Source organism: Castor canadensis, chromosome 2, assembly GCF_047511655.1.
Source record: "Castor canadensis chromosome 2, mCasCan1.hap1v2, whole genome shotgun sequence".
NCBI classification, from domain to species: domain Eukaryota; kingdom Metazoa; phylum Chordata; class Mammalia; order Rodentia; family Castoridae; genus Castor; species Castor canadensis.
The window spans coordinates 171,443,752-171,468,283 of NC_133387.1; the positions used below are offsets into that span (position 1 = coordinate 171,443,752).

Genomic DNA, 24,532 nt, shown 5'->3' on the forward strand with positions numbered 1-24,532 from the left:
ATAAATAAATAAATATACATATATGGAACACATATATATGCATTTTATGTATGTATTCACATATGTTACTATAGCTGCATATAAAAGTTTTTATGGTATTGAAAAGAATAAATTCAACCTATTTTAAATTTATTCTCTATGAGTAATTACTTTGCATCTGAAACTTGCTTTTGAGATGCATTATCAGATTTACTATTAAGGAATGAAAAATAAAGTTTTAAGAATGTACTGATGATGTGGTAAGTTACAGATTTTACTTGGAAAATTAATTTTTTCCTCCTTTTGTTCTGATTTTAAATGAATGTTTCTGTTCAAAAATATGTGTGACATATTTTTTGATGGAAATGATAGTATTTTAATTTAAATGAGTATTTAAAAATATTAAAGTAGTAGCTTCTGTTTTTAATGTTCTTTTCAGTTAGGTGTATTTATCTAACTGATAGGAAAAATTTGGATGTTTTAGGGAAAATTACTTTTAATTTTTCCACTACAATGCAAATATAATTTTTAGTTTTGCATTTTGCTTACCAGTCTTTAGCATTTAAAAAATATATAAAGTAATAGTTACCATATTATATATACATTGATCTGGCTTTATCAAATAATGTATACACTTTTTATATGTTTCACAGTTTCCATGTTGAAGTGACAATTTTATATGGCTATACTCCACTAAGGGCTACCTACTGTTTTCTGTAGTTAGCAAACCCAGTAAATATCTCCTCTTTGTAGACAATTTTTAGTTGTTTGCATTATTTCCTTAGTATACATTATCAGACATAAGAAAATTAGAGAAAAAAGATTTTATATCTATATTATATATATATATATGTACATATATAGCTGATTTATGTGCCTGAACTACTTTCTTAAAGGTTTTTTTTGTCGATGTACATTGATACCAGGTAGTATTCGATGTTACATCATTTTTATACTTAATAAAAATGTCACTACTGAGGTATAATAGCTGTCAATATTCTTGTACATTTTTGTCTTCTTTGTTTCTTGCTTTTAACTGTCTATGTAACCTTCTCCCTCCTTTCTTTTTTCCTGTCTCCAGTTCTCCTTGTAATTTCTTTCCCTTCATTTTTTCCTTTTTGATATAAGCTTCATAAATAAATAGGAATCATTTATTTTTAAACTTTTTCAAAACTAGTCTAAATAGTGCAGAAGAGTTTTTGGACTGACAGGTAATAACTTATGTTACATGTACATTCTTGTAATGAGGCTAAATTTTTCCCTTCATTTATTTATGCATAATTCTATTTCCTTTTGTGTAAATTAATTATATATTTTTAGGTATTGAAAATGATGCTGAGAAAGAAGAAAAATCCTTACACGATATTAAACAGAAAGAGCTTTCTGGAATTGAAGATGCCCTTCAAAAAGCAGCAGAGAAAGGTAAATAAGTTAGTATTTTGGATTACTTGGATATACCTATATTTTATATCTGTTTAATGTGACTGAAAGATGGTACTTTCATAGGCCTTCTTAAGCTACTAAAGACAGAATCTTTTAAAATCCTCTCTGAAAATATTGATTGTAAATATTTTAGTGACTCATTGCCTTTTTTCTGTGATTGATTTATTTCACTGCCAGTTTGATACTCTCTTTTCAGTTAAATAGCACAGTAAAACTGCTACTTTAGGAGACTTCAAATTCTGTAAGTTCCTGCAGGCCTCTTTGTTTTGGTCAAAAGTTAAGACATTCCTTGTGTGCATTCTTGTGCTTTTGCAAGATAAGAGGTTAAGATATTATTACAGTGAAATGATGTTTGGAGAAAGTGTTGCTGTAACTTTTGTTCTACCTGTTTCTTCCTGTTGTGTAGGATATCTAAAAAATCTTACTACTTTTAGGGCTCAAACGTTTCAGCATCTTCAAGTTTTAAATTTTGTTTTTTATCTAAACATAAATGTGGTGGCTTATTAGTTGAAATTTGATTTTGGTGAGGATAGAATTAGGCATTTGGACTTTTTCTACGATAGGTAAGACTAGGTCATTACTGGTTATTTTAAGAACCCCAAGGACATCAGAATGAAATAGCAGTTGTCAGATTCTTTTAACAGTGTCTTCACTTTTGCTTTAACATCTAACAAAGGATTTATTTTCTCATTTCAAATACATTAAATATTCTGAGTGACGTAAGTCAGTCATTTGCCTAATCTTTCAAAGGAAAAGTTGTTTTGTGCAAATACTGTACCTATGCTTAGTCTAAGTTTGCATGGTGTATGCTTCAGTGTTAATAAATGGTGAACTTGGTTTCTGAAATTAAACTTTTTATTTGTAATTTTCTGAATTTTAAAAAAAACTTTTGGTTGAGAAAGCAAGAACAGGATGAGATGAAAAACAGTAGTCTATAGAGTGATAAGGTGAAGGACTTTCCCAATGTCTGATCTGTTTATCTCTTTTAAGTCAAATCATATCCCAGTTGCTGATTGGAATACAAGAGTTATTGGTATTTGCATCATTTTTGGGTCATTTGTTGGCATGTTAACGTACACCGCTGACTTAGTTGAATTTTTCCCAAGAGAGGATCTCTTTGTGTAGCTGAGGCTGGCCTGGAACTTGAGATTCTCATGCCTCAGCTTCCTGAATGCTTGGATTACAAGTGTGTTCCACTATGCCCACCTCAGAAATCTCTTTTCAAAGTAGTTTCTCAACTCAGTGTGGTGGTGGTAGTTCTAGCTACTTGGAAGGCTGAATTTGAGCCCAAGAATTCACAGCCACCTGGGCAACAAACAGTGCCCTTTATTAAAGTTCTTTAGCACTGATATAAATCCTTTCTATACCAAGTATATTTGTCTTATGCAGAAATACTCTTTTACAAAAAGTTACTATTCAAAAGCAAAGAGGCTAAAAAAATGGAAGAAATATTTTAAAAGCCTGAACATTTTTTTCCTTTCATTTTTACACTTAAGAATATTTTATTTTTCTACTGAAACTTAAATATCTACATTTTTAGGAAAACAGTTTCTCTGTGCTGCTTTTGTATGCAAAATGAAGCAAGCTGCAGATTTTTTTTAATGGCAACTCATTGTTTTCTATTTGTCTTCATTCAGTTGTGGTTACTATATGTAGAAGGAGGAGCACTGTAGAAATGAGAAAGACTTGGAGAGCAGTAGAATTTTATGTCTTGAAAATCTTCAGATTAAATATATTGCCTCTACATATAATTTTATATATTTATGAGTAGGCATAATGACATATATATGTTGATAAAACAGACATTTATAATTCATATAGTTTACATTCTTTTGATATTAAGTCTGAAAGTCATTTTTTACTTTTTTTGATGAAAATAATTTGTTATTAGAAAATATTTTAGTGGAATGGATGGATGCCAGTGGCTCACACTGTAGTCCTGGCTACTCAGGAGGCAGAGATCAGGAGGATGGTGGTTCAAAGCCAGCCTGGGCAAATAGTTTGTGACACCCTATCTTGAAAAACCCTTCACAAGAAAGGGCTGATGGAGTGGCTCAAAGTTTAGGCCCTGAGTTCAAACCTCAGTTAGTGTTTGAGTTTCTAGTGATTTGTAAGAAAGGAATGGTACAGTTTCATCTGCTTTAATAGTTGTCAGTTTAATTGGCAAAATGATAAGTTGGTATACATTTTGTACTGAATACCTATGAAAATTTTGTTCCCAGGTCTTTAATGCTTGCATTAAGTTAAAACTAAAATTCTCATGTTGATCTGCTCTAAAAAATGGATTTATTTTAATTTGTTCCACTCGCTAAAACACGAATTCTGGCCATTAAACTTTGGAACAAATATTGAGATATAAGTATAATTTCATTTCTAGAGAGTTTGCTTAACTGAAAATGTACTCAGATCTCCTTTTTTCATTGGAGTGAGGTTCCCCCCACCCATGAAGGCTATCATAAAATAAAGGGGAATAATAATTCTCTAGTAAGGCCAAAAGATTTCCAAATGCTTGTTTCTGTGCTTAAAATGTTAAGTTTACTAAAGTGATAAAGATGCACACCTCAAAATCAGGTAGTTTTGCAAAAGAACCTCTTCTGGTGGAAAGTAGAAGTCCCCTGTTGCATACTTTGTACTCTTGGGACCCCCTTGTTAGAGGGAATTGCATTCTGTCATCATCTGGTTCCCTGACCTAAGGCATTCTCTAGGAATTCTTATTATGCTAGGTAAGGACTTTACATCTCTTACTATATCCTTTAATTCTTAATCCCCTCCTGGTTTTTAGCCAATTACTAGTCAATTTTTATATTGCTATGCCAGTATAATTACTGCTCACTGTACAGGTCAGATGATATACTATGGTTATATTTTCTTTAGTATGCAATGATTTGCTTTTCTTGAATTATAAATACGTCTTTTGGCTTAGTTTTTTTTGTAAATTAACTTACCTTTGTTTTTTTTCATGTACTACATGCATTTTGCCTGTTATGCAAGTATTGCTGTTATTTTACTGTTACCATAATCCATCTATTGTTCTTCTTTACTAATCTGTTGTTTTCCTTGGAGTTCTGTCTTTGAACTGTTTTGTTTCATTTTTGCAGTGCTGTGGAAATAAACCCAGGCCACACATGCTAGGCAAGAGAGATCTACAACTGAACTTTTTTTTTAATTAACTGTTCTCTGTGTCCCTTGCTTTTTTTTTTTGCCCCCCTCCCTCTAGTTTTCCTTTTTTGCTAGATAAAGGATACAGTGAGTAGCTTCAATCATAATTCTGAAAATTCCTCCATGGCTGAATGCCTTGTATTTTACTTCTAGAATTGCTTTGTCTGGCATATACTACTAGGTTTATAATTAGGATTTTGAAGACAATGTCTTCTAGCTTCTAGGGGCTTTTGAAATTTCAAATGTCAGTCTGCTGTGTACATCCTTGGAACAGAAAAATTAGAATATCCTTGAACAGTGTTGTCAAACCCTTCACATTTGAATTGGGCAAGTGAATTGCTTAAGGATAAGCAGGAAAAATTGTTGAGTCCTGTGAAAGAGGTATACAGTATGGGAGCTCAGAATGAACATACTGTGTTCAGCCAAAGAAATCAGGATAGACAATGTGAAGTTACGTATTTCAGCGGGGTGTAAAGAATGCAGAAAGGAGAGGGCATTCTAGGTAGAGGGTACTGTAAAGGAGGAGAAGTGTAGAGCATCTATGGGGAACAGGTGATGACTTGGTAGGTGATAGAGTGTAGTTGGATATAAAGTTAGGAAGCCAAGTTTAGGTCAATTTAAAGAGATTTGAGTGGTTTAATGATGAAGATAATGATAATGACAATGACAGCTGACATTTCTTGAACATTTACTAATGCAAGTCACTGTTCAGAATGCCGTATGTGAATTAACTCATATCACAGTTAGCACCCTATAATATCAGTGCTGTTATTTCTCTTTTACGGTTGAAGAAGCTGTGAATGTCAAATAAGTTGTCCTAGGTCACATAGCTAGAACATGGTAGAACCAGAAATTATATTCAGTCTGGCTCTAGATCCTGTATTGTTAACCCTGTGCTATAGTGCATTTAGTCTGTAGCTGTTGGGGGGTCAGAAAGTTTTCCTTTTTCTTTCGTTGTAATCCAGGGAGTGGCTGATCAGAGCTGTGTTGTATGGAGGTTAAACTCTTAGTGATGTCTAGCTAAGCTAGATTTGGGGAGGGAAATTGTACTTGGTGCTTCTCGTAGTCATTAACAGAAAGGATAGAAAGGTTTCAGACAGTCTGTCTAAAAGGAACAGATCACTCTAAAGTAAGGTGAGATCATTTCAGCCGACTCCAAAATTAGTGTCAAATATCACAGTCAGTTTCTGTAAATGGGCCAAATGACAGGCAAAAAGAGAACCAAAATAGCAGATTTTTGTTCTGTTTGAAAATTTTTCAAAAGATTTTGATGTGTTATTAGCCATAATTGTTTTTGTGCTTTGCTTCATTTGAAATGATTGTTAGAGTTTTAACTCAGAATTTTTGTTTTATGAACTCATATGCTAAAAGAATGGAAATGGAGTCACTGTGAATATTTCATTAGAAATTACTGGTTTTGGCCTCATTGAATTTCAGCTGCATAATATGTCATTTCTAATTCTTTGACATTCAGTTCAGGCATAGTTCACATGTGAAATTGAAGATGTCTTTTAAATGCTTTGCATTTTGGTTACTGCTGCCATGCAGACTGCAGGCGCACATTCCAGGGAGTTCATATATGGTTTGGAAAACTTTGTCTACAAGGACATCAAGCCTGGTGGGTACACATGGTTAATTAAATTCCACTGCATAAATATTACATGCTTGCCTATGCTTGTGCTTTTAGTGGAGTCTATTTGATGTTGTGCTGTCCTTTTGAAAAATATGGAAATGTATTTCATATTTTCCACCTTGACCATCATTTCCTTTTCCCTACCTTCTATAGCCATTTATTCATTCACTAAATGTTTGAGTCTCTTCCTGTGGAAGCACTGTGCTGGGTGCATGCTGTTCTTGGGTACACAAAAATAACTCACTGGCTTTTTGAAGCTCCCAGTTTGATCCATAGATATTTGTGAAGTTTGTACTGCCTTTGGACTTTACTGGTTTTCGAGCACACTAGTAGTTTTTCAAGTAAGCACTTCTTCTCTCCTATATAGCAGTGGTACTGAAACTTGTGTAAAGTAATAATGTGGAATTGTTTTTGGCCAAGCTTTCTTTAGAACTTGATGGGGTACCCGTCTTCATTTCTTCTCATATCTCTGATTCACTCTATAGCAGCTCTGTAGGCACCTCTAGACCACTATCCTGTATAGCATACTGTGATTTGAAACTTCATAAAGGCAAATTGTAGGCTGTTTGCTTTAGGATTTACAGCAGGATTCTTTTATATGCTAGGAAGTCTACCAAACACAGTAATAACTTTTAATATTATAAATAAGTTTGATTTATTAAATTTTATCCTTTGTATAATTCTTCAGAGCTTGTTATTACTTTAATCACAGTCAGCATTAATTCTGTTAGAGTTATTTCTGATTTTTTTTTTTGTGTGGAACTGGGGTTTGAACTCAGGACCTTGTGGTTGCTAGGCAAGTGCTCTTCCACTTGAGCCATGCCTCCAGTCCTGTTAGAGTTACTTCTGAAGGTAGAAATTTCTTTAGTATGAAAGTTCATATGACAAGTAGAAGAAAAATTTGCATGTCAGATTCCAAGCATTAAGTGGTTATCCTGAAAACAAGTTCTTTTTTTAACAAATCTACCCCTTTAGTAAGTGTGGCTGACTATGTTGATTTGTTACTTTGTTTAATATAAAAGATAGTATCTGGATTCTTATGGGTTACTGTCCAATTTTGGGTGTTGTATTTGAACCAATTTTCTGTTTTTTGGCCAATGGCAATGTTTTCTGTTCCTTTTAACCTACCTCTAAGATACAAATGCATTCCAGTGGCCCATTGGAATATTGCAAAACCACCAAGTCTTATTTTTTCAAGCAGCAGGCTATGGTCACTATAAAGAACAAAATTGATTCAGTTTCCTTTTTTCTTAATGATAATAGTTCTTTCTGTTAATGATATCTTCATTCACTTGGCGAGGAATTAATGTGTCATATTTCCTTTTTTTAGTTTCTGAGAATATCTTCTTTCCTATTTGATGTCAGGTTTTTTTTGTTTGTTTCTGTTTTTTTATTCTTAAGCAGTGGTTCTCAAAAAGTTGTAATAATTGATTCTTCACTGAGTTGACATTTGTGCTGTTGGTGTAAAAGCAGTGGTTTGTGAACTTGCTGGCTACCTTAGTGTGATTCAGTGCAGAGCACCTCAGGGTACCAGTAGTCATTGTTTTCCTCACTACTCTGCACTCAAACAGAAAAGAAAACACAACAATATACAGCAGTTCTATTGAAAATTTTCTTGATGAAGTACTAAATATGAAGTTTTAATAGAGCACCTCAAGTGTATCTCTTTAATATTCTGTGCAACAAAAGACAAAGTATGTATGAAGCATTTGTACATAATGAAGTGTGTTGACTGTCTCACGGAAAATATGCAGTTCGAATTTTGAGGTGAACACATTCTTTTTTGTTTTTTTAATGGAAAATCATCTTTGCTTAAAGAATGATACATTGTCATCATTCAGATTTAGGTGGGTGGTAGATTCTTCATTGAAACAAAGTAAAAGTAGCTATCAGTATTGGGTGTGAATGGTAAAATTTGACCTTGTGAAAAAAATTAGAATTTTAGAAAACTTCTTTTTGCTCCCAAGTACTTAAAGAATTTTCTGATAACATGGGTGGCAATGTTAACAAATGTGACTTTTGATGTTAAATGATGAGATATAACATTTGGGAAATTTTCATAATTCAGTGAAGCAATATTTCCATTTTACCAATGAATGCTTAAAAGATCATGTATGTGTGCAAGGTTTATTTAAAGTGCAGGGGGGACCAACTGATTTTAATTTGGATGAAAAATTTAATAAGATTTCACATTCCATCATGCAACTACTTTATGAAACTCCCAATTGCTGAATCAGGTGTGAATGTTCACAATTCCATGAAAAGGCCATGAAAGTACTCTTCCCTTTTTCAATTGCATATCTGCAGTGAGATCATATTTTCAGAATACACTTTAATTCTAACAGCACATCCCAAAAGAGTGAAGGCAGAAACATTAATGCAGCTGTCTTTTAGGCTAGACATTAAAGGAATTTGTAAGAATGCAAAAACATGTGACTCTTCCTACTACAATTTTTGTTTTGAGCTATATATTTAATTTTCATAAGCATATGCTATGTATATAGTCATATAAGTTTTTAAATTAATTAATAAAAGTTCTTAAAGAATTATCAGTTTTGAATCCCAGATCAATACCAATAGTTATAACCCACATCAATAAAAAGCTCCTTAGAATCCTCAAGCTTTAAATGTGTGAAAGGGTCCTGACGCCAAATCTTTGAGAACTGTTTTGGAGTGCAATCGAGAATCAGAAAAACTACGTAAATCTGAAACTGGAGATGTTTGTCATGGTGCATCTAACATTGAGATCAAAGGTAGGACATGGGGCTAGAACAGCTGGAAAATAACAGGTGAGATATGAAGAGAATCTACATCATTCTGAATGCTGTTCTAGCAGCTAGTCTGACTTTATTTCATTCAAATGGTATTTTTTTTTTTGAAAACATAGTCCTTTTGTATGTTTTTAATTTTTTAATGAAATAGGGTCAAGGGCTGTTGCCGTGGCAAGTAACACTAGTATCTGTGCATTGCTAACACAGTTATATATTTACTAAGTGCTTTCTTCTTGAAACTCAGAATTGTATTCTGGTAATCAGAATAGTGTTCCTAATTTTGTAGTAGAACAGTTTGCATATAATGAGCAGATTAGAAATTTCAAGTTAAATTTCACATACATTCTTTTAAATACATATAACATTGAGTTTACATGTTTTGTTACAAGATTCAAATGTGGATTTTTTGATTCATTCAAACAGGTAAGTATTGTGTACTTTGTGCCCATAGATTAGTCCTTGTTCTAAGGGAAGGCTCCTGCCAGATAAAACCTCCTGCCTGATGAAAAGAGAATTTCTCTAACACTAAAAATACAGTGTAACCACTGCTAATTGAAATTCTCCATTGGGTTTAGTCCATGGTGCTGCTTAAAGGAGTAAAAAGCAATTATAGAAGCTGTAGTCCTTGTCTTGAGATTGAAAGCCCCTAGAAATTTGCCAGGTAAAGAACTTCATTCACTGAGGGCAACCAAAGGTTAGGGAATGACCTGTATAGAGAAGCTTTAGGCCTTACTTAGAATGTATGTCCTGTTCTGAAATGACAAAGAACATTTCTGTACTTTTCAGTGTAAGGAGATAGAGGAGAACAGGTAGGACCTTCTGTGTCATGCAGACACATTTTGATTTTCTCTGGCATGCTGCACAGCACCTTTAAATAATTGTGAATAGGGGATTAGCAGACTCAGTGTTTTAGAAGACACCAATCTGGTAGTGGTATAGAAGGACTGTTAGTAGGAGATGAGGTTCAGAGGCAAGAGGACTGTGCAGAGACTACTCAAAGTTTGGGCTTGAGGTGATGCCTAATAGGCAGTTAGATTTAAAAATTGCAAAGTTTGGGTAAGAAAGGTGTTGGTTAATGACAAAATGTATTGAGAGAATACCAAATAAAGAGGATGAAGCTTTAAAAGAATTACTGGACTAATTGAATGTACAGTCCAATGTCCATTTTGTGCTCCTCTTATTTATATACTTAACTCATCAAATGATTTTGTTTGTTTTTTCAAACCCTGGGGTTTGAACTCAGGGTCTTACGCCTGAAGGGCAGGTGCTCCTACCTCTTGAGCCACTCCAGCAGCTCATCAAATGATTTTGTGAGTTGTATCATCAAGTGGACTTCATCTGTCAGCATTTTATCCATTCATTTTATTTGTTCTTATGTACCACACATTTATCAAAACCTTTTCCTGAAAATTTTGTATTGTCATTATTTTATTTCCAATACTTTGGTAGCATTGATGTTAAAGTGAAACTTTGGATTGTAAAGTCATAAATATTATAAAGGACATTGTTTTCAATGTCCTTTTATTCTTTATGCAGAAATTTGCAGATATTTTATGCAGAAAATAATTGCACCCATCAAGTTGTTTTCTAGATTTAAGAAGGTTATTCTTTACTGAAGATTGTTAGTCTAGACTAAACAATATTTGTGACCTTGTGTTTGTATGGAAATAATAGGCCAGGTTAGGGTAACAGTGAATTGAATGAAGATTTGTTGTCAGGAAGAATTCTTATTTTCTTTTCTGTCCTCTTGTCTACTAACTTGAATTTTATTCTTTTCTCACTAAAATGCTTCCACTGAAAAGGGCATAAGTGTAAAAAGCAGAAAAATATTTTAAGAAAAAATTTAAAGGTCTTGATCATTCAACAGGTAAGTGAAAGTAGTTTTTATGCCATGTGTTTTTATACACATTGCCACTTGATTTCCCTCTTGGAAGGTAAAATGAATGTTAGATTACAATTTAACTGCATAAATAAATTTTAAGTTGGAAATGCATACCATAGTCTGAAATAAATCTTTCAAAAAAAAGACAAGAATAGGTGTAATTTCTATTAAGTTAGTACCTCAGCTCTCCTTTGGTCTTTGGTTAAGAGTTATGTGAGAATTTCAGCCCCTGAGCTTTTATTTTTCTACTTTTTGTAGATAAGACAAAAAGGATACATTTTTGGAAAAATTGGCAATTCAAGTAATAAAAAATGTACAAGTAAAAGACATTCATATTAAATATGAAGATGATGTAAGTCATTTTAGTTTCTTTGTTTAAGTTAGTAATTAAATGTGTATTTTATGATACTGTTGATTTGTCTATATATGGATTACCTGTACCCAATTTAAATCTAAGGTTAGTGTTGTTTCTTTTCTTTTTTTGATGAGTGCATTACCATATCTCCTTTCCTGTGTTAGGCATCTACAAATGTAACTATAGCATAAAACCACCACATGGATTGTTCTCTTACTCTTTTGAATTTTGCTGTGTGTTAAGGCACAACTTTAAGGAACTAGTTTCCTTTTATATTGACAAAGAGGGACAGTAAACTTCTTGTTACCTGGGTGTAGCCCATGGAGTTGGAATGAATCACCCATAAGTTTTCACAGAGTATTTAGCAACCAAACATCTCTTACAACCACAAGTTTAAACCAGTTGAAGTGTTTTTTTTTTTTGGAATATTAAGAATAGTTTATTATTCAGTTTGTCATGAAATTGATGCAAAAATATTCAATTCAAATTACATTGTCTATGATTTGTGAAATTATAGATGCTTTGCTCCTAATTAACTGAAGATAGTAACATTATACTGTTTTCTTTTTACCTGATTCATTGCCATTAGCAATGTTCCCTCCAACCATTTAAAAGAGTTTAGAATGTCAGTTGTTCAAAATTACTTTCGTTAAAGTTAAAATGTACTTACAGTAACTTATAATGTAAAAAATCAGCAAGGTGATAATATAATTGTTATAATAAAATGAATTATAATAATTATAACAAGTTTATGTGGGGGAAATAAACACTCATGCCTGCACCTATAAAGATAACAGTCTATCAGAGTATGATCCTTGAATGCAGGACTTTGTAGCATTTTTTTTTTTTCATTTTTCTTTTATTATTCATATGTGCATACAAGGCTTGGTTCATTTCTCGCCCCTGCCCCCACCCCCTCCCTTACCACCCACTCCACCCCCTCCCGCTCCCACCCCTCAATACCCAGCAGAAACTATTTTGCCCTTATCTCTAATTTTGTTGTAGAGAGAGTATAAGCAATAATAGGAAGGAACAAGGGGTTTTGCTGGTTGAGATAAGGATAGCTATACAGGGCATTGACTCACATTGATTTCCTGTGCGTGGGTGTTACCTTCTAGGTTAATTCTTTTTGATCTAACCTTTTCTCTAGTTCCTGGTCCCCTTTTCCTATTGGCCTCAGTTGCTTTAAGGTATCTGCTTTAGTTTCTCTGCATTAAGGGCAACAAATGCTAGCTAGTTTTTTAGGTGTCTTACCTATCCTCACCCCTCCCTTGTGTGCTCTCGCTTTTATCATGTGCTCAAAGTCCAATCCACTTGTTGTGTTTGCCCTTGATCTAATGTCCACATATGAGGGAAAACATACGATTTTTGGTCTTTTGAGCCAGGCTAACCTCACTCAGAATGATGTTCTCCAATTCCATCCATTTACCAGCGAATGATAACATTTCGTTCTTCTTCATGGCTGCATAAAATTCCATTGTGTATAGATACCACATTTTCTTAATCCATTCGTCAGTGGTGGGGCATCTTGGCTGTTTCCATAACTTGGCTATTGTGAATAGTGCCGCAATAAACATGGATGTGCAGGTGCCTCTGGAGTAACAGTCTTTTGGGTATATCCCCAAGAGTTAAACCAGTTGAAGTGTTTAACTCAGTTAATATTGTAGCTTGAGATTAAGATATGTTGTTTAAAACTTTGAAGAATATGTAAGAAAACTTGAATTTTATCATTTACTCAGGGAATTGGAAATATTTTTCCATCTCTTCTACTAATGTATTTGCATTCTATTTTAATTTTCATTTGCCTAAAGTTTGAGCTGAATTAAAGCAATAAGGAAACAGATTTTTCCTTTCCTAAGTTCTGCATGTAACTTAATATTCAGTAGCACATACTTACAGTTTTTAAAAAATATTCCATTTTATGCTGACTTTATCTTTTGGGTTTATAGAGTTACTAATGTGAATTTTAACTAGCAAATAAATGTCCTAAAAAATCTAAGTTATAAATGTCCACATTTATAAAAAACTCAGGAAAATAAAGTGTACTCAACATATGGATTTGAAAAAAATGTTAAAAACTATGTGGAGAAATGGGAACAGTTGCACACTGTAGGTGGGAATGTGAATTACTATAGCTATTTTAGAAAACTGTGGAGTTGCTCTAAAAAACTTGAAATGAAATTAGTATAGGTTCCAGCAATCCCACTTCTGGGTAAATAGTCAAAGAGATCAAAATTAGTATTTTGAAATACATGACATGCAGTCATGTATTCATTGCAGCATTATTCACAGTAGCTAAGAGATAGAAACAGCAGAAGTATCTATCAGCAGATGAATGGATAATGAAAATATATGTATGCAAAATTAAATTCTGTCCAGTCTTAAAAAAAGGAGGAACTTCTCTCATTTTCAACAACATGGATGAAAGTGGAGATCGTTATGTTAAGTGAAATAAGCCAGGCACTGAAAAAAAATTTTTAATGATCTTACTTGTATGTGGTGTCTAAAACAATCAAACACATAGAAATAGAAACTAGAATGATTATAGAAATTGGGGCAGGAAGGAGAGGAAGAAAGTGTCAGACAGGAGCAATTTATTGTGCAGCATTGTCACTATAGGTAATAATAATGTGTATTTCAAAATTGCCGTGAGTTTAGATTTTAAATGTACTCACCATAAGAAAATGATAAGCTTATGAGGTGATGAGTATGTTTTTACTTTGATTTGATTTTCCACAGTTGTTTCCACATACAGAAACATCACATTATGCTAGGTAAATAGATGCAAATGTTATTCACGTCAACTAAATCAGTAAAAACTCACTAATGACATGTGACTGAATGAGAACCTCAGTTTTAGCCTAACTAAGCTTTTTACTGATTAAATACAGTTAGAAAGGCACCTTATTTCTCTTCATTTAATATAAAATAAGAGCCATACAGGAGTGGGATAAATAACCTCAACCATATTTAAATTGATATCAGTGATAAAATAATCTAAAAGAAAGAAAATAAAAAAGTATAGATTCTTGTATCATGTCTTTTTCAATTTGATTATCTTATTTGTATCTAGGATTTGAGAAACAGATTTTATATGGGTAAAGTAATAATTTACCGTAAAAATATTCCTTGGATAATTGCAGTAATTTGGAATTGTGTTTTGTTAAAGATTCTTTTGAAATAGTTACAAATTATTTTAACTACTTGTTTGTAGGTATAAAAGAGATCCATATAGGATAAAAGGAAGTTGTTTTGCCATAAATTATTATATATGATATTAGTTAAAAATAAGGCCCACAACCCTATGTGTGCTTTTCAACTACTCTAGAGCATGCATACGTATACTTCCTGTTTGCGAGTGGTTCATGTTACAAAACTATGGAGTTCCTCTGGATGATTTAGGATATTAGCGTTCCCTCTCCTGAGTTTCCTAGTTTCTGTCATGGCCAGACAATTCTGTAAGACATTTGAACATCTCTAGGATGTCCTAGTCAATGATACTGTGCACATTGTTGAGTAGTTTAAGCTCAGTGTATAAACACAACTTAGGTACTGAAAGTCAGAAGTAGAACAACAGTTTGTCATTGATAGATTTTGGGAAACGAGACTGAGGAAATGAACTATTAAGAATCTGTAGTCAGTGGGGTGGGCTTAGTGCATAAGAATGTGTAGTTTTCGCGGCGAATGCCTTTTGATTCTCTGTATGTTTGCTTAGACTCTTCATTCTGCTTTTTTTCAGTATTACTTTTTACTTTGTCTTCCTGGTAGTTATATTCAGGTTTTCATGCGTATATGAGATATTACTTTTTTTCTCTCATCCTTCTTTTTACTTCCCTTATAGGATTTACCATTCCCTCTTCTGTGTTCTACATTATATTTTATCAAAGACTTGCATGTTTTATTTACCATGTTGATGCTTCTATTTAACTACATTTATTCCTTTGTAGAGAGCTACCTACCTTTTAATGCTTTTGTGATGATTCAATGAGTTAGTCTGGTTAAAGTCCTTGACATACTGTTTGGCTCAATTACTTCTTACTTCAGCTGCTAGAGTGGCTGTTATTACTAAGGACAGTAACAGGAAACCACCTGTCTCTTTTGTGTCTCCACTGTTCTTCCGTCTTTGTGGTTAGAAGCCAACACTTGGAGCTACAGTACTCTTCCACCTCTGATCAGGCTCTTGTTTGCACCTCCCCAGCTTCCTCCCGTTTCCTTCCTTCATCAGTTTCCTTCTCTACCTAAATCTTCACCCCCCTTGCCCTCCTTCTCCCTGTCCTTTTCCCGTTCTCTCCTTTCCTCCTTCCATCCTTCCCTTTCACCTCCTTACAAGCTTTTAAACACTTTTTTAAAATTACTGAATTTGAACCCAGGGCTTCACTCTACTGTTTGAGCCACTCTGCCAGCTCCTTCACCACATTCTGTCTCCCCTTTATAACAAACTTAAAAAGGCTCTTCTTTCCTGTCCCACACCCGACTCAGACTCCATTACTGCTGCCTTTCTCCTTTCCAACCAGACTTGTGAGTTTTCTTTCTTCCCATGCTGTCTGCCTTTTTTCACCTCCTGCTGATTCCCACCCACTGTACTCTGACTGTCCTCCCTCTGAAACTTCTCCAGTAGTTCATCAGTAATGCCCTTGGTGTTAAGTAAGTTTAGTATTTGGCTTGCTGACATGGTAGAGCTATGATTTCCATGCTCTCCTGGTTTTCATCCTACTTTACAGTAACATTTCTTAAGATCTTGTACCCTCTTCAGTAGAGAATATGCTGGCTGGCTGTCTTTAGATAACTAAAAACAGAATTCCTTCCACAGTTCAGACACATAGAAGCCCAATAATTTTCTGAATGAGGGAACTCAGTTTTTCATTGTTCCTTTGTTTATGCCATATAAATATGTAAAGAAACAAGTAGCTGACATTAGCTAGATGTCTTTTATTTTTTTTATTATTTTGCTCCTGTTTAAAAATTTTACAGCACTGTTATGCGAAATTTAGAGCATATTTCAGTTATTCTCCTTAGTTTCTTTTAGACTACAAATGATCACTGGACTCCCTGCATATTAAATGAAGCAGAAAAAATTATATACAAGGTATTATATTTTAGTAGAGTGAAAATTCTGGCTCTTTCCTGGTACAAATACTTAATATACCTTCTTGAAGAAGTGGTGAAGCAGAATGTGCCATTGGTGTGAATTACAAGTCAGAATTTTTGTATTTTTTAAAAACCAACTTGCTCTATATAAAGTTTCCAAATTTCTTTTGTGTAGGTCAATTTTTACGCTTGCATATATATGAAATGTCTGGGGTTAGCCAGGTTAAAGTCAGAATTGAATAGTGAAAGTCGGAATACAATGACCAGAATACCATAGGAACCTCTTGTCTAGTTCTGCCTTGCCCTGAATGTATCATCAATGTGTAGTTTGAGTATTAACTCTGCAGAAGTGTATAGATAGATGTTATTTAAGGCTAACCCAAAATCAATACATCAGAGCTTCAAAAACTTTGGGAAATGGTGATATTAAGTACAAGCTTATAGTAAATGAACTGATTTTTGTTAACTGCTTTGACTATGTAAAATGCTGATATTCATAGGAAACCTGGCCACCTTTGTGTTAGGATAAGTGTCAGGTGTAATGCCAGAAGATAAAGTCTGTTTCAAAGAAGATAGTCTGTCTCAAAAGTGACAAGACACTTATTTTTACTTTTTAAAAATTTAAATATGTTTTAATTTTTAATTGATATGCAGTAATTGTACATACATATGGGGTACAGTATGACATTTCAATACAGGTAAACAATGTTTAATGATCAGAGTAGGGTGACTGGCATATTTAATCACTTCAGACATAAAAAATTTCTTTGGGTTAGTAACATTTAAAATCCTTTTTACTAGCTATTTTGAAATTTAATTTATTCTACTGTGCTAAATAACATTAGAAGGTTTTCCTTCTATCCACCTGCATCCCCGTAGCCATTAACCATTCTGTCTCTTACTCACCCTCCATCTTCCCAGGCTCTGCCCACCACTATTGTATTTTCCAGTCTTTGAGATCAACCTATAGCCTCTGTGTATAAGTAAGAACTTGGCTTTCTATGCCTGACTTATTTCACTAGTGTTCTCTAGTTCCATACATGTTGCTGCAAATGACATAATTTCATTTGTTATGGCTGAATAATATTCTATTGTATATTTACACCCTGTTTCTATCCATCAGTTGATGGACTCTTAGGTTGTTTCCATTTCTTAGGTATTGTGAGTAGGGCTTCGATAAACATGGGAGTGCAGATGTCTCTTTAGCATATTTATTCCCTAGTAGTAGGATTGCTGGATCACATGAAAGTTTTGTTTTTAGTTTTTGTTGCCAGTATTGCAGTTTGAACTCAAGGCCTCATACTTGCTACACAAGTGCTCTACACTTGATGCATGTCCCCTGCCCTTTTTGCTTTAGCTTATTTTTCACATAGGGTCTTATCCTTTTGCCTGGGCCAGCAGACTGTGATCTTCCTCTGCCTCTGAGTCTCTGGGATTACAGGTGTGAGCCATTATGTATGTCCCTGTTTCTGTTTTTTTGAGGATCCTCCATAGTGTTTTCCATAATGACAAGCCCATCTTTTTGCAGTTTCCTTGTGATACTGAGGCTGGAACTCAGCAAACCACAATTCTCTGGTAGCAGCTCCTTTTTATTAGATTCTGCCAATAAGGGGCTCTCAAGGTAGGACCTGGAAAGCAGTCAGAGAATGAAAAGACTTCTTCCTGTTGCTTCCTTTGAACTTGATGCTTGTGGCTCTGGCGATTGCCACACCTTTACTTTTGCAGCAGCAACTTCTTACCAAAGTGGCCCCTAAATCCATTTTTCAACATTTGCAGGACTAGCTTCATTGCCTCAACCCCTCTTCTTCCCATCAGATAAACAAGTATGACCAGTTGCTGATTGGAGCTCATTCTCTGAGATTTGTCTGGTACTTGGCCATGGAGCCCTCCTGTGAGCTGAGAGATATTAGGACCAGTGGATTAGAGGCTATCTTGTGAGAAGTTTCAGCTGTATAGGGCTCTTTATCCAAGAGTTAAATTTTAATAATTTTAACCTTTTTCCTTTTCTTCCTTGACCTGACTTATTTTTCAATGGTCACTGTCAATAAAAATCGATCAATGGTGGATAAAACATTTTGACTTGGCTTCTTCCTGGGGGTCTTTGTAATTACTACCTACTTGGTTTCTTAACTGATTGAGTGAAGAAACTAGATAAAATTAATATTTCCCAGTGGTATTTATGTAGCATTAGGTAATTGAGATACTGTTAATTATTATAGAAAAAAATATTTTCTCATCAAGTAAGATTGCTTATTAAAGCATTAATTTTAAAAACTGTAGGATTTCACAATACTCTTAACTATGCTTATAAATACCATGAATCTGTAATGGTTATTTATTTAGTATGTAGCTATCCCCACTTTGTTTAACTATAGGTTCCTCTCCATCCCTCTTTTGGAAACAGCCCTTGGTATCTGCTTGGAGCATCATGTCTTTCCTTACCCAGTAAAACATTTACTGGGTCTGTTAATGGCTAAATTCTTTATAAACATTTGATAGTTGAATGAATGAATCTCTTAGAAATTGTGTTCCTGGAAGTACAATTTAGCAAATGCTAAATTTAATATTAAAGCCTTATGAATATATTTTTCTTCACTTTTGCATTATTTTCTTTCCTTTGAAAATTCAGAGTGGCAGTTGGGTAAATTGGGAATATGAGAATAATCTTTTAATGTTGATAATACAGTTTCAATGGGTTTATTGCTTCAACTGCTTTCATTTTTCTTTTGTAGCTGATAAGACTTGACAGTCATAGTGCCTACTGGAATGTAAACTGCTTTATGTTTTACAGGGGATCAAGGGGCCAGATTTTGTTAATTTCAGTTTGTACCTGAAAGAGCTAACTACATTCCGTCAGTGTGCTTGTTAAGACAGGTCCATGACAAGGATAGGATTTTAGACATTTGCTAACCTGTATAGCACTAAATCAGAAGTATCAAATCTGTTGTTTGATTTCAGAGATCTTTATGAATCATTCACTAGTGACATGAGAATCTATTAAAATTTCACTTATAGTCTTTCATACTCATTTTGATGGCGTTCTTGTTAAATTGGGTTATTTTGTAGGAGAATGATTCAGAGTACTATAAGGAAAGATGATACATTTCAGATCTACAGCATTTATCTTTGGCAAATATTTTATTCATGATGTAAATAATGTTCTGTGCATTTTTCTTATGCACTAGTGGTTACAAAGAGTAATAAAGATATTGATATAAGAAGCAAGGTTTTTTGGGGTTTTTTTTTGTAAATGTGGCTGATTATGTGTGTGCGTTTTCTTTTTCATGCTCATATAATTCAAAAATCATTTTTTTAAATTTAGGATCAATTGTAAATTGAAATTCCTTTCTTTTTGTTTTTGGTAAATGGAGTTTATTAAGAGTTAAGAAAGGGAAACACAGAGGGGAGCATGTGGGGCTCAGGGGGAGAGAGAGGGAGAGAGAGAAAGAGAGAGAGAGAGAGAAAGTGAGCGAGCTTCTCTTTCTGAGGTACTTTTAAAACTTACACCAATCTATGGGAAAGGAGGAACCAGGTGATTCCTATCTAATAATCAATGAATGGGGAGGGTAGTGGGCAGTTCCTAGCCAGGTGAGGTGGTATGGGCCGGCCCTGGGCAACTTACATATGTGTCCTGAACTTTCCCTATTTCTTGCATGCCTCAAGTCTATTGTGATAGATCTTTCCTTTGTTTTTATAACCAAAGGATAATTGCCAAGAATGAAGAAGTTTATGAAGGAAGAACTGAAAGGTCGACTTCTGTTATTGTGAGTCTGAGTGTGAATCTGATTTTGTAGAAGATGATAGCTACAAAAGACAAACATAAACAAAAGTTGTTGTCCATAGCTGAAGAGGGTAGGAAACACCATCGCTGTAGGCCCAGGGAACTCCTGAGAAGTTTTCTTGAGAAATGCTTGTGCTGAGTTGAGTTCTTAGGTTACTCTAACTCTATTTTTGTCTTTTCACAGTTTGCTTTGTTCTGAGTGGCTGGGAAATTTTGAATTCTTAAGTCAATTGCATATTTTATCATGACTGTTCATTGATAACTGATGTTCTCTGTGCCTGAAGCTTGGTACACTCTAGATTGCATAGTATTTCTCTTCCACTTTTACAGATTTTATTCGCAAGAGACTTGTTTGTATTGATTGTATTTTGAGCTCTACCTTTTGTCCCCCTAGGGAATTTAGCTAGCAAGACAGATAATTTATTGATTTAATGCCACAACCCTTTTCTCTCATATTTCTCCACCTTCCAATGATGTTCCCTAATCTTTGATTTAGGAAAGTGTCTAATGCTTCCTATTGCCTTCTCTTACCCATCACCAGAATTCAGATGCCCATGGAGCAGGCAATATAATCAAGTGAAGTGGACAGCACCGTCATAAAAGGTCATGGGAGAAGCCTCATTACAGCAGGTTGTGTGGATATAGGGGAGCCAAAGAGAGAAATGGTGAACTCAGAGTCACACTTCATTGATGAAGGCAATTCCCAGACTCATCCAGTTGTTTCAGTTCAGCTGCATGGAGTCAGTGTTGTTGGACATTCTGATTTTTCACAAAAAAATATTCTGGGTTTTATGTGGTAGTTCTCAGTTTTTAAATGTTAACAACAAATGTCAAAAATACAACTGTGGGGGCTGGTGGAATGGTTCAAGTGGTATAGCACCTGCCTAGCAAATATTGAGGACCTGATTCAAACTCCAGCACCACCAAAAATAAATAAATAAATAATACTACTGTGAGAGCCAGCATTGGGTCCCAAGTATGTTATTGTATAAAAATAATTAGCATTTAAAAGATACTTAATTCCTAAAGATTTAGAATGAACTACTCACAGAAAGAAAAAACGGGGAGAGAGAGAGAAAGAAAAGGAAAGATAAGAGTAGTGTTGTTAATGGCAAATAGTGTTTTCAGAAAACCCTGGTTCTTGTGTTCCAGCATGGAAGAATCCAAGCAGAACATGTGTGTGTAAATGGGGTTTATTAAAAGTTAGGGAAAGGGAAATACAAAGGGAGCATGGTGGAATGCAGGTGGAGTCTGCCAGCAGAAAGAGTGTGCTTTTCTGCCAGCAGAGAGAGTGTGCTTTTCTTTTTCAGGTGCTTTAAAACCTACATTGACCTAGGGCAGACCCAGGAGATTCCCACCCAATAATAAATGAGTGGTGGGGGGGCATGGGCAGTTCCCAGCCAGGTGGAGGTGGTCTGGGCCATCGTTGGGAAACCTACATGAAACTCAAACTTTTCCAACTTCTAGCCTGCTTCAGTGTGGTGGATGGTGTGAAGAAGGACCGTGAATAACTTACTAATTTTTAAATATTAAGTTATATTTTTTCATCAAAAGTACAACTAAACTAATATCATTTGTGTAAATGTCTATTAGTAACTGGTATTGCAAAGCCAGAGATTTAGACTTTAATTAATAAAATAATTGAGTGCTCTGACTTCTATTTTCTCTTCCTACCATCCAAAAAAAGGTGCAAAACAGTAACAGATTAGTAAATAATAAATATAGTGTTGTACATGTGGAAAGTAGCATCCTTTAAGAGGGAAGAGTTTTTTCCTTAGTGTGAAGGTAGGCTGTGGCATCTGTCTCCCCATGTTCTTCCTGTTATCTTTATTGCTCACTTCATAGTTTACTTCAGTTAGGATGGTGAGAATTTCATCACCTCGAGGACATCTTTTCTCAGGCTCTGGCAAAGTGATTGGATATACCAGGTTCCCCTCAAGGGGTCTTGGTAGGAAACACAGTTGGCCACAGTGGCCATCCCCAGAAGAAAGTTGGCCTCTTCTGGGATAAACCTCTTTTGAGAAGATGAGTCCATTTATAAAAAGGAGTTCTTCTGCACTGAGTCAGTGTCAACAGGTATAGCTTTATGATAGTTATCCCCTTGACAAACCTAAATAAAAAAGACTTTTGGTTTTCTAGCCAGAGAAGGGCACTTAGAACCAGGGAAATAAGATGTCAGTTCATAGATGGAGGCCTGCTCTCCATGATTGCCATAGACAGTGCCCTTATCTCCATGGGAGAGGATATAGCAGATGAAGCAGTCTTTTGTTATTGTGGCCCGTACTTTGATAGGATTGTAGAACCTCATAGATTTCCTTCACTGTGTAGTTTTTTAAGGTATTATCTCAGAATGAAGCTTCTTAAAGGTTTGGCACAAAATGTCTGCATCCAAGTTTGTTCCTTTCCTATTTTTGATATTGTGATATTTAGGTATTTTTTTTTGTGTGTGCCCTACTGTTGAAGATCAAACAGTATCCTCTGGGTTTGTTTTGTTTGGTAAGCTTTATTGGATATCTGATCTGTGACTCCCTGTTCTTGTTCTCTTGGAGAGTCCAACGTTGCCAGCGCTCTGAGAGAACCCTCCCTATTTGAAAATGAATCTGAACATCCTTGAGTGCTCATTTTCTCTCTGTTAGGTTGTCTTTACCTCTGCTCAATTCTTCAGTCATTGATCTTTTCCAGCAGGCTCTTATTGGTTTGTTCACAGATTTTTTTTTTAGGGTGTCTAAGATTGTTTCACCTAGGAGGATTCTCTTCTCCATCTCCATGAAAATATCAAGCAGACTCATGTTATTATCCAGTTTACACTGGGGATCTCATTGTTCAAAAAAAAAACTTAAAAGACTTCAATTCTAGCTTGCTTATATCTTCTGAAATTTGAAAAAGCATGACTCTGTAGGCAGAAATCTGGACTTTGCCTGGAATCTGGAGCTCCTTTTCCATCTCTTCCCTGGTTGTGACCAGAAAATTGTTCAGAAGATCCAGTCTATTAATTTGGAAAAGCAGCAACTTCAAGAAGAACAGATTGCCTTCCTCCAACATTCCCTTCTCCTGCAGTCTCTGGAATAACATCAAAGTATCCTTGATGGGCTCTTGTTTCTTTTGTGGGATATAGTCTAGGCTCAGGAATTTGAGAGAGGCCAGCTCATCACTGTCAAGTTCCTCCCCAATTTGTAAAGACACTTACTGAAATCCATTGTAGGCACAAATTAGAAGAGTAGTTATAACCTGCTCCACCCTTTCCCTGCACCATCACAGTCACCAAGTTTCCCTGGAGAACTGAGCCCGAGAACTGAGCCTCATTCCTTGGGCTCAGTTCTCAAGTTTCTCCACTAGAGAAAATCTCTGAAACAAAGATGACTTGCCTCCAGGAGGGAGCTTTCTTTTACTTTGGATCTTTCTGTCATTCCACCGGCTCTTGTGCTGCCTTCAGCTGTCACTTCCTGTTTCTCTCTACCCTGTTGAGAATTTACTCATGCATTCATGAAACCGGGCTTTTTAAAATAACAGGAAATAAAGGAAGGAGAGGCTGTGAAATCACTGTCTTTCAGCAGAAGGGCAGAGTCTGGTCTTCAGCAAGAGAGAAAGAACAAGAGACTAAACTTTTATCTGTAAATTGAAATTCTAACAAGTGCAACTATATTCCCAAACCATAAGTACAGTAAGTACTAGTGAAAGTTGATTTCATGTTATAAAAGGAAACATGGAAGTAAATATTTTAACATGGGTTTTCTAATAAAATTACTGTAGCTTATAGAACACATTAATTTTGTCCCTTAGCTTAATGATATAACATATTTGGATTACAACTAATTATTTAGGACTAGATCATAAACATAGACCAATGTGGGGAATGAGAGAGAAGGGCAGTATAGCTAAGGTCCTTTCCTATAGCTGACTTCCTTTGACATCCATGTTTTCTTCACATCTTGTTACTGCATTTTGTTTTAGGACTTAGATTTTCTTCATTTTTTTCCTTTCATTCTTTTGAAATCTCTGACATCTTGATATTCAGGCTACCCTACCACGTCACTATTGCAGTGTTAAGATAAACCAACCACTCAGACTTTTTTTTAAAGTGATGAATTTTTTAATTTAATGTCTTTATTAACATATATTAGTTGTATGGGGTGAGGAATTTCATTATGACATTTCCATACATGCTCGTAATATACCTTGGTTAGGTTCAACCCCACCATCACTCTCCCTTATCCTCCTCCCCCCCTACTTAAAACAATTTCACAGGTTTCATTGTTCTATTTTCATTGGCCATATTCACCTTCCTTTGCCCCTTCCATTCCTCCTCCTCCTCTCACTAATATTTGCCCCCTAGCAGAACCTGTTTTATAATCCTGTCCTTCATTTTTAAGTGTATATTCATTGTTCAAGGGGGTTTCATCAGGGTATTTCACCTATGAATATACTGTATTTCAATCAGATA

At 34.9% G+C, this 24,532-nt stretch overlaps 3 pseudogenes; all 3 read right to left on the reverse strand.

The window, feature by feature from the left end:
* LOC109700083 (olfactory receptor 8G50-like) overlaps window positions 1–24,532 on the reverse strand; it is a 290,591-nt pseudogene that overhangs the window by 170,737 nt on the left and 95,322 nt on the right.
* Window positions 21,762–22,664, reverse strand: LOC141416871 (caspase-8 pseudogene; annotated as a pseudogene).
* On the reverse strand, window positions 22,753–23,303 carry LOC141420869 (caspase-8 pseudogene; annotated as a pseudogene).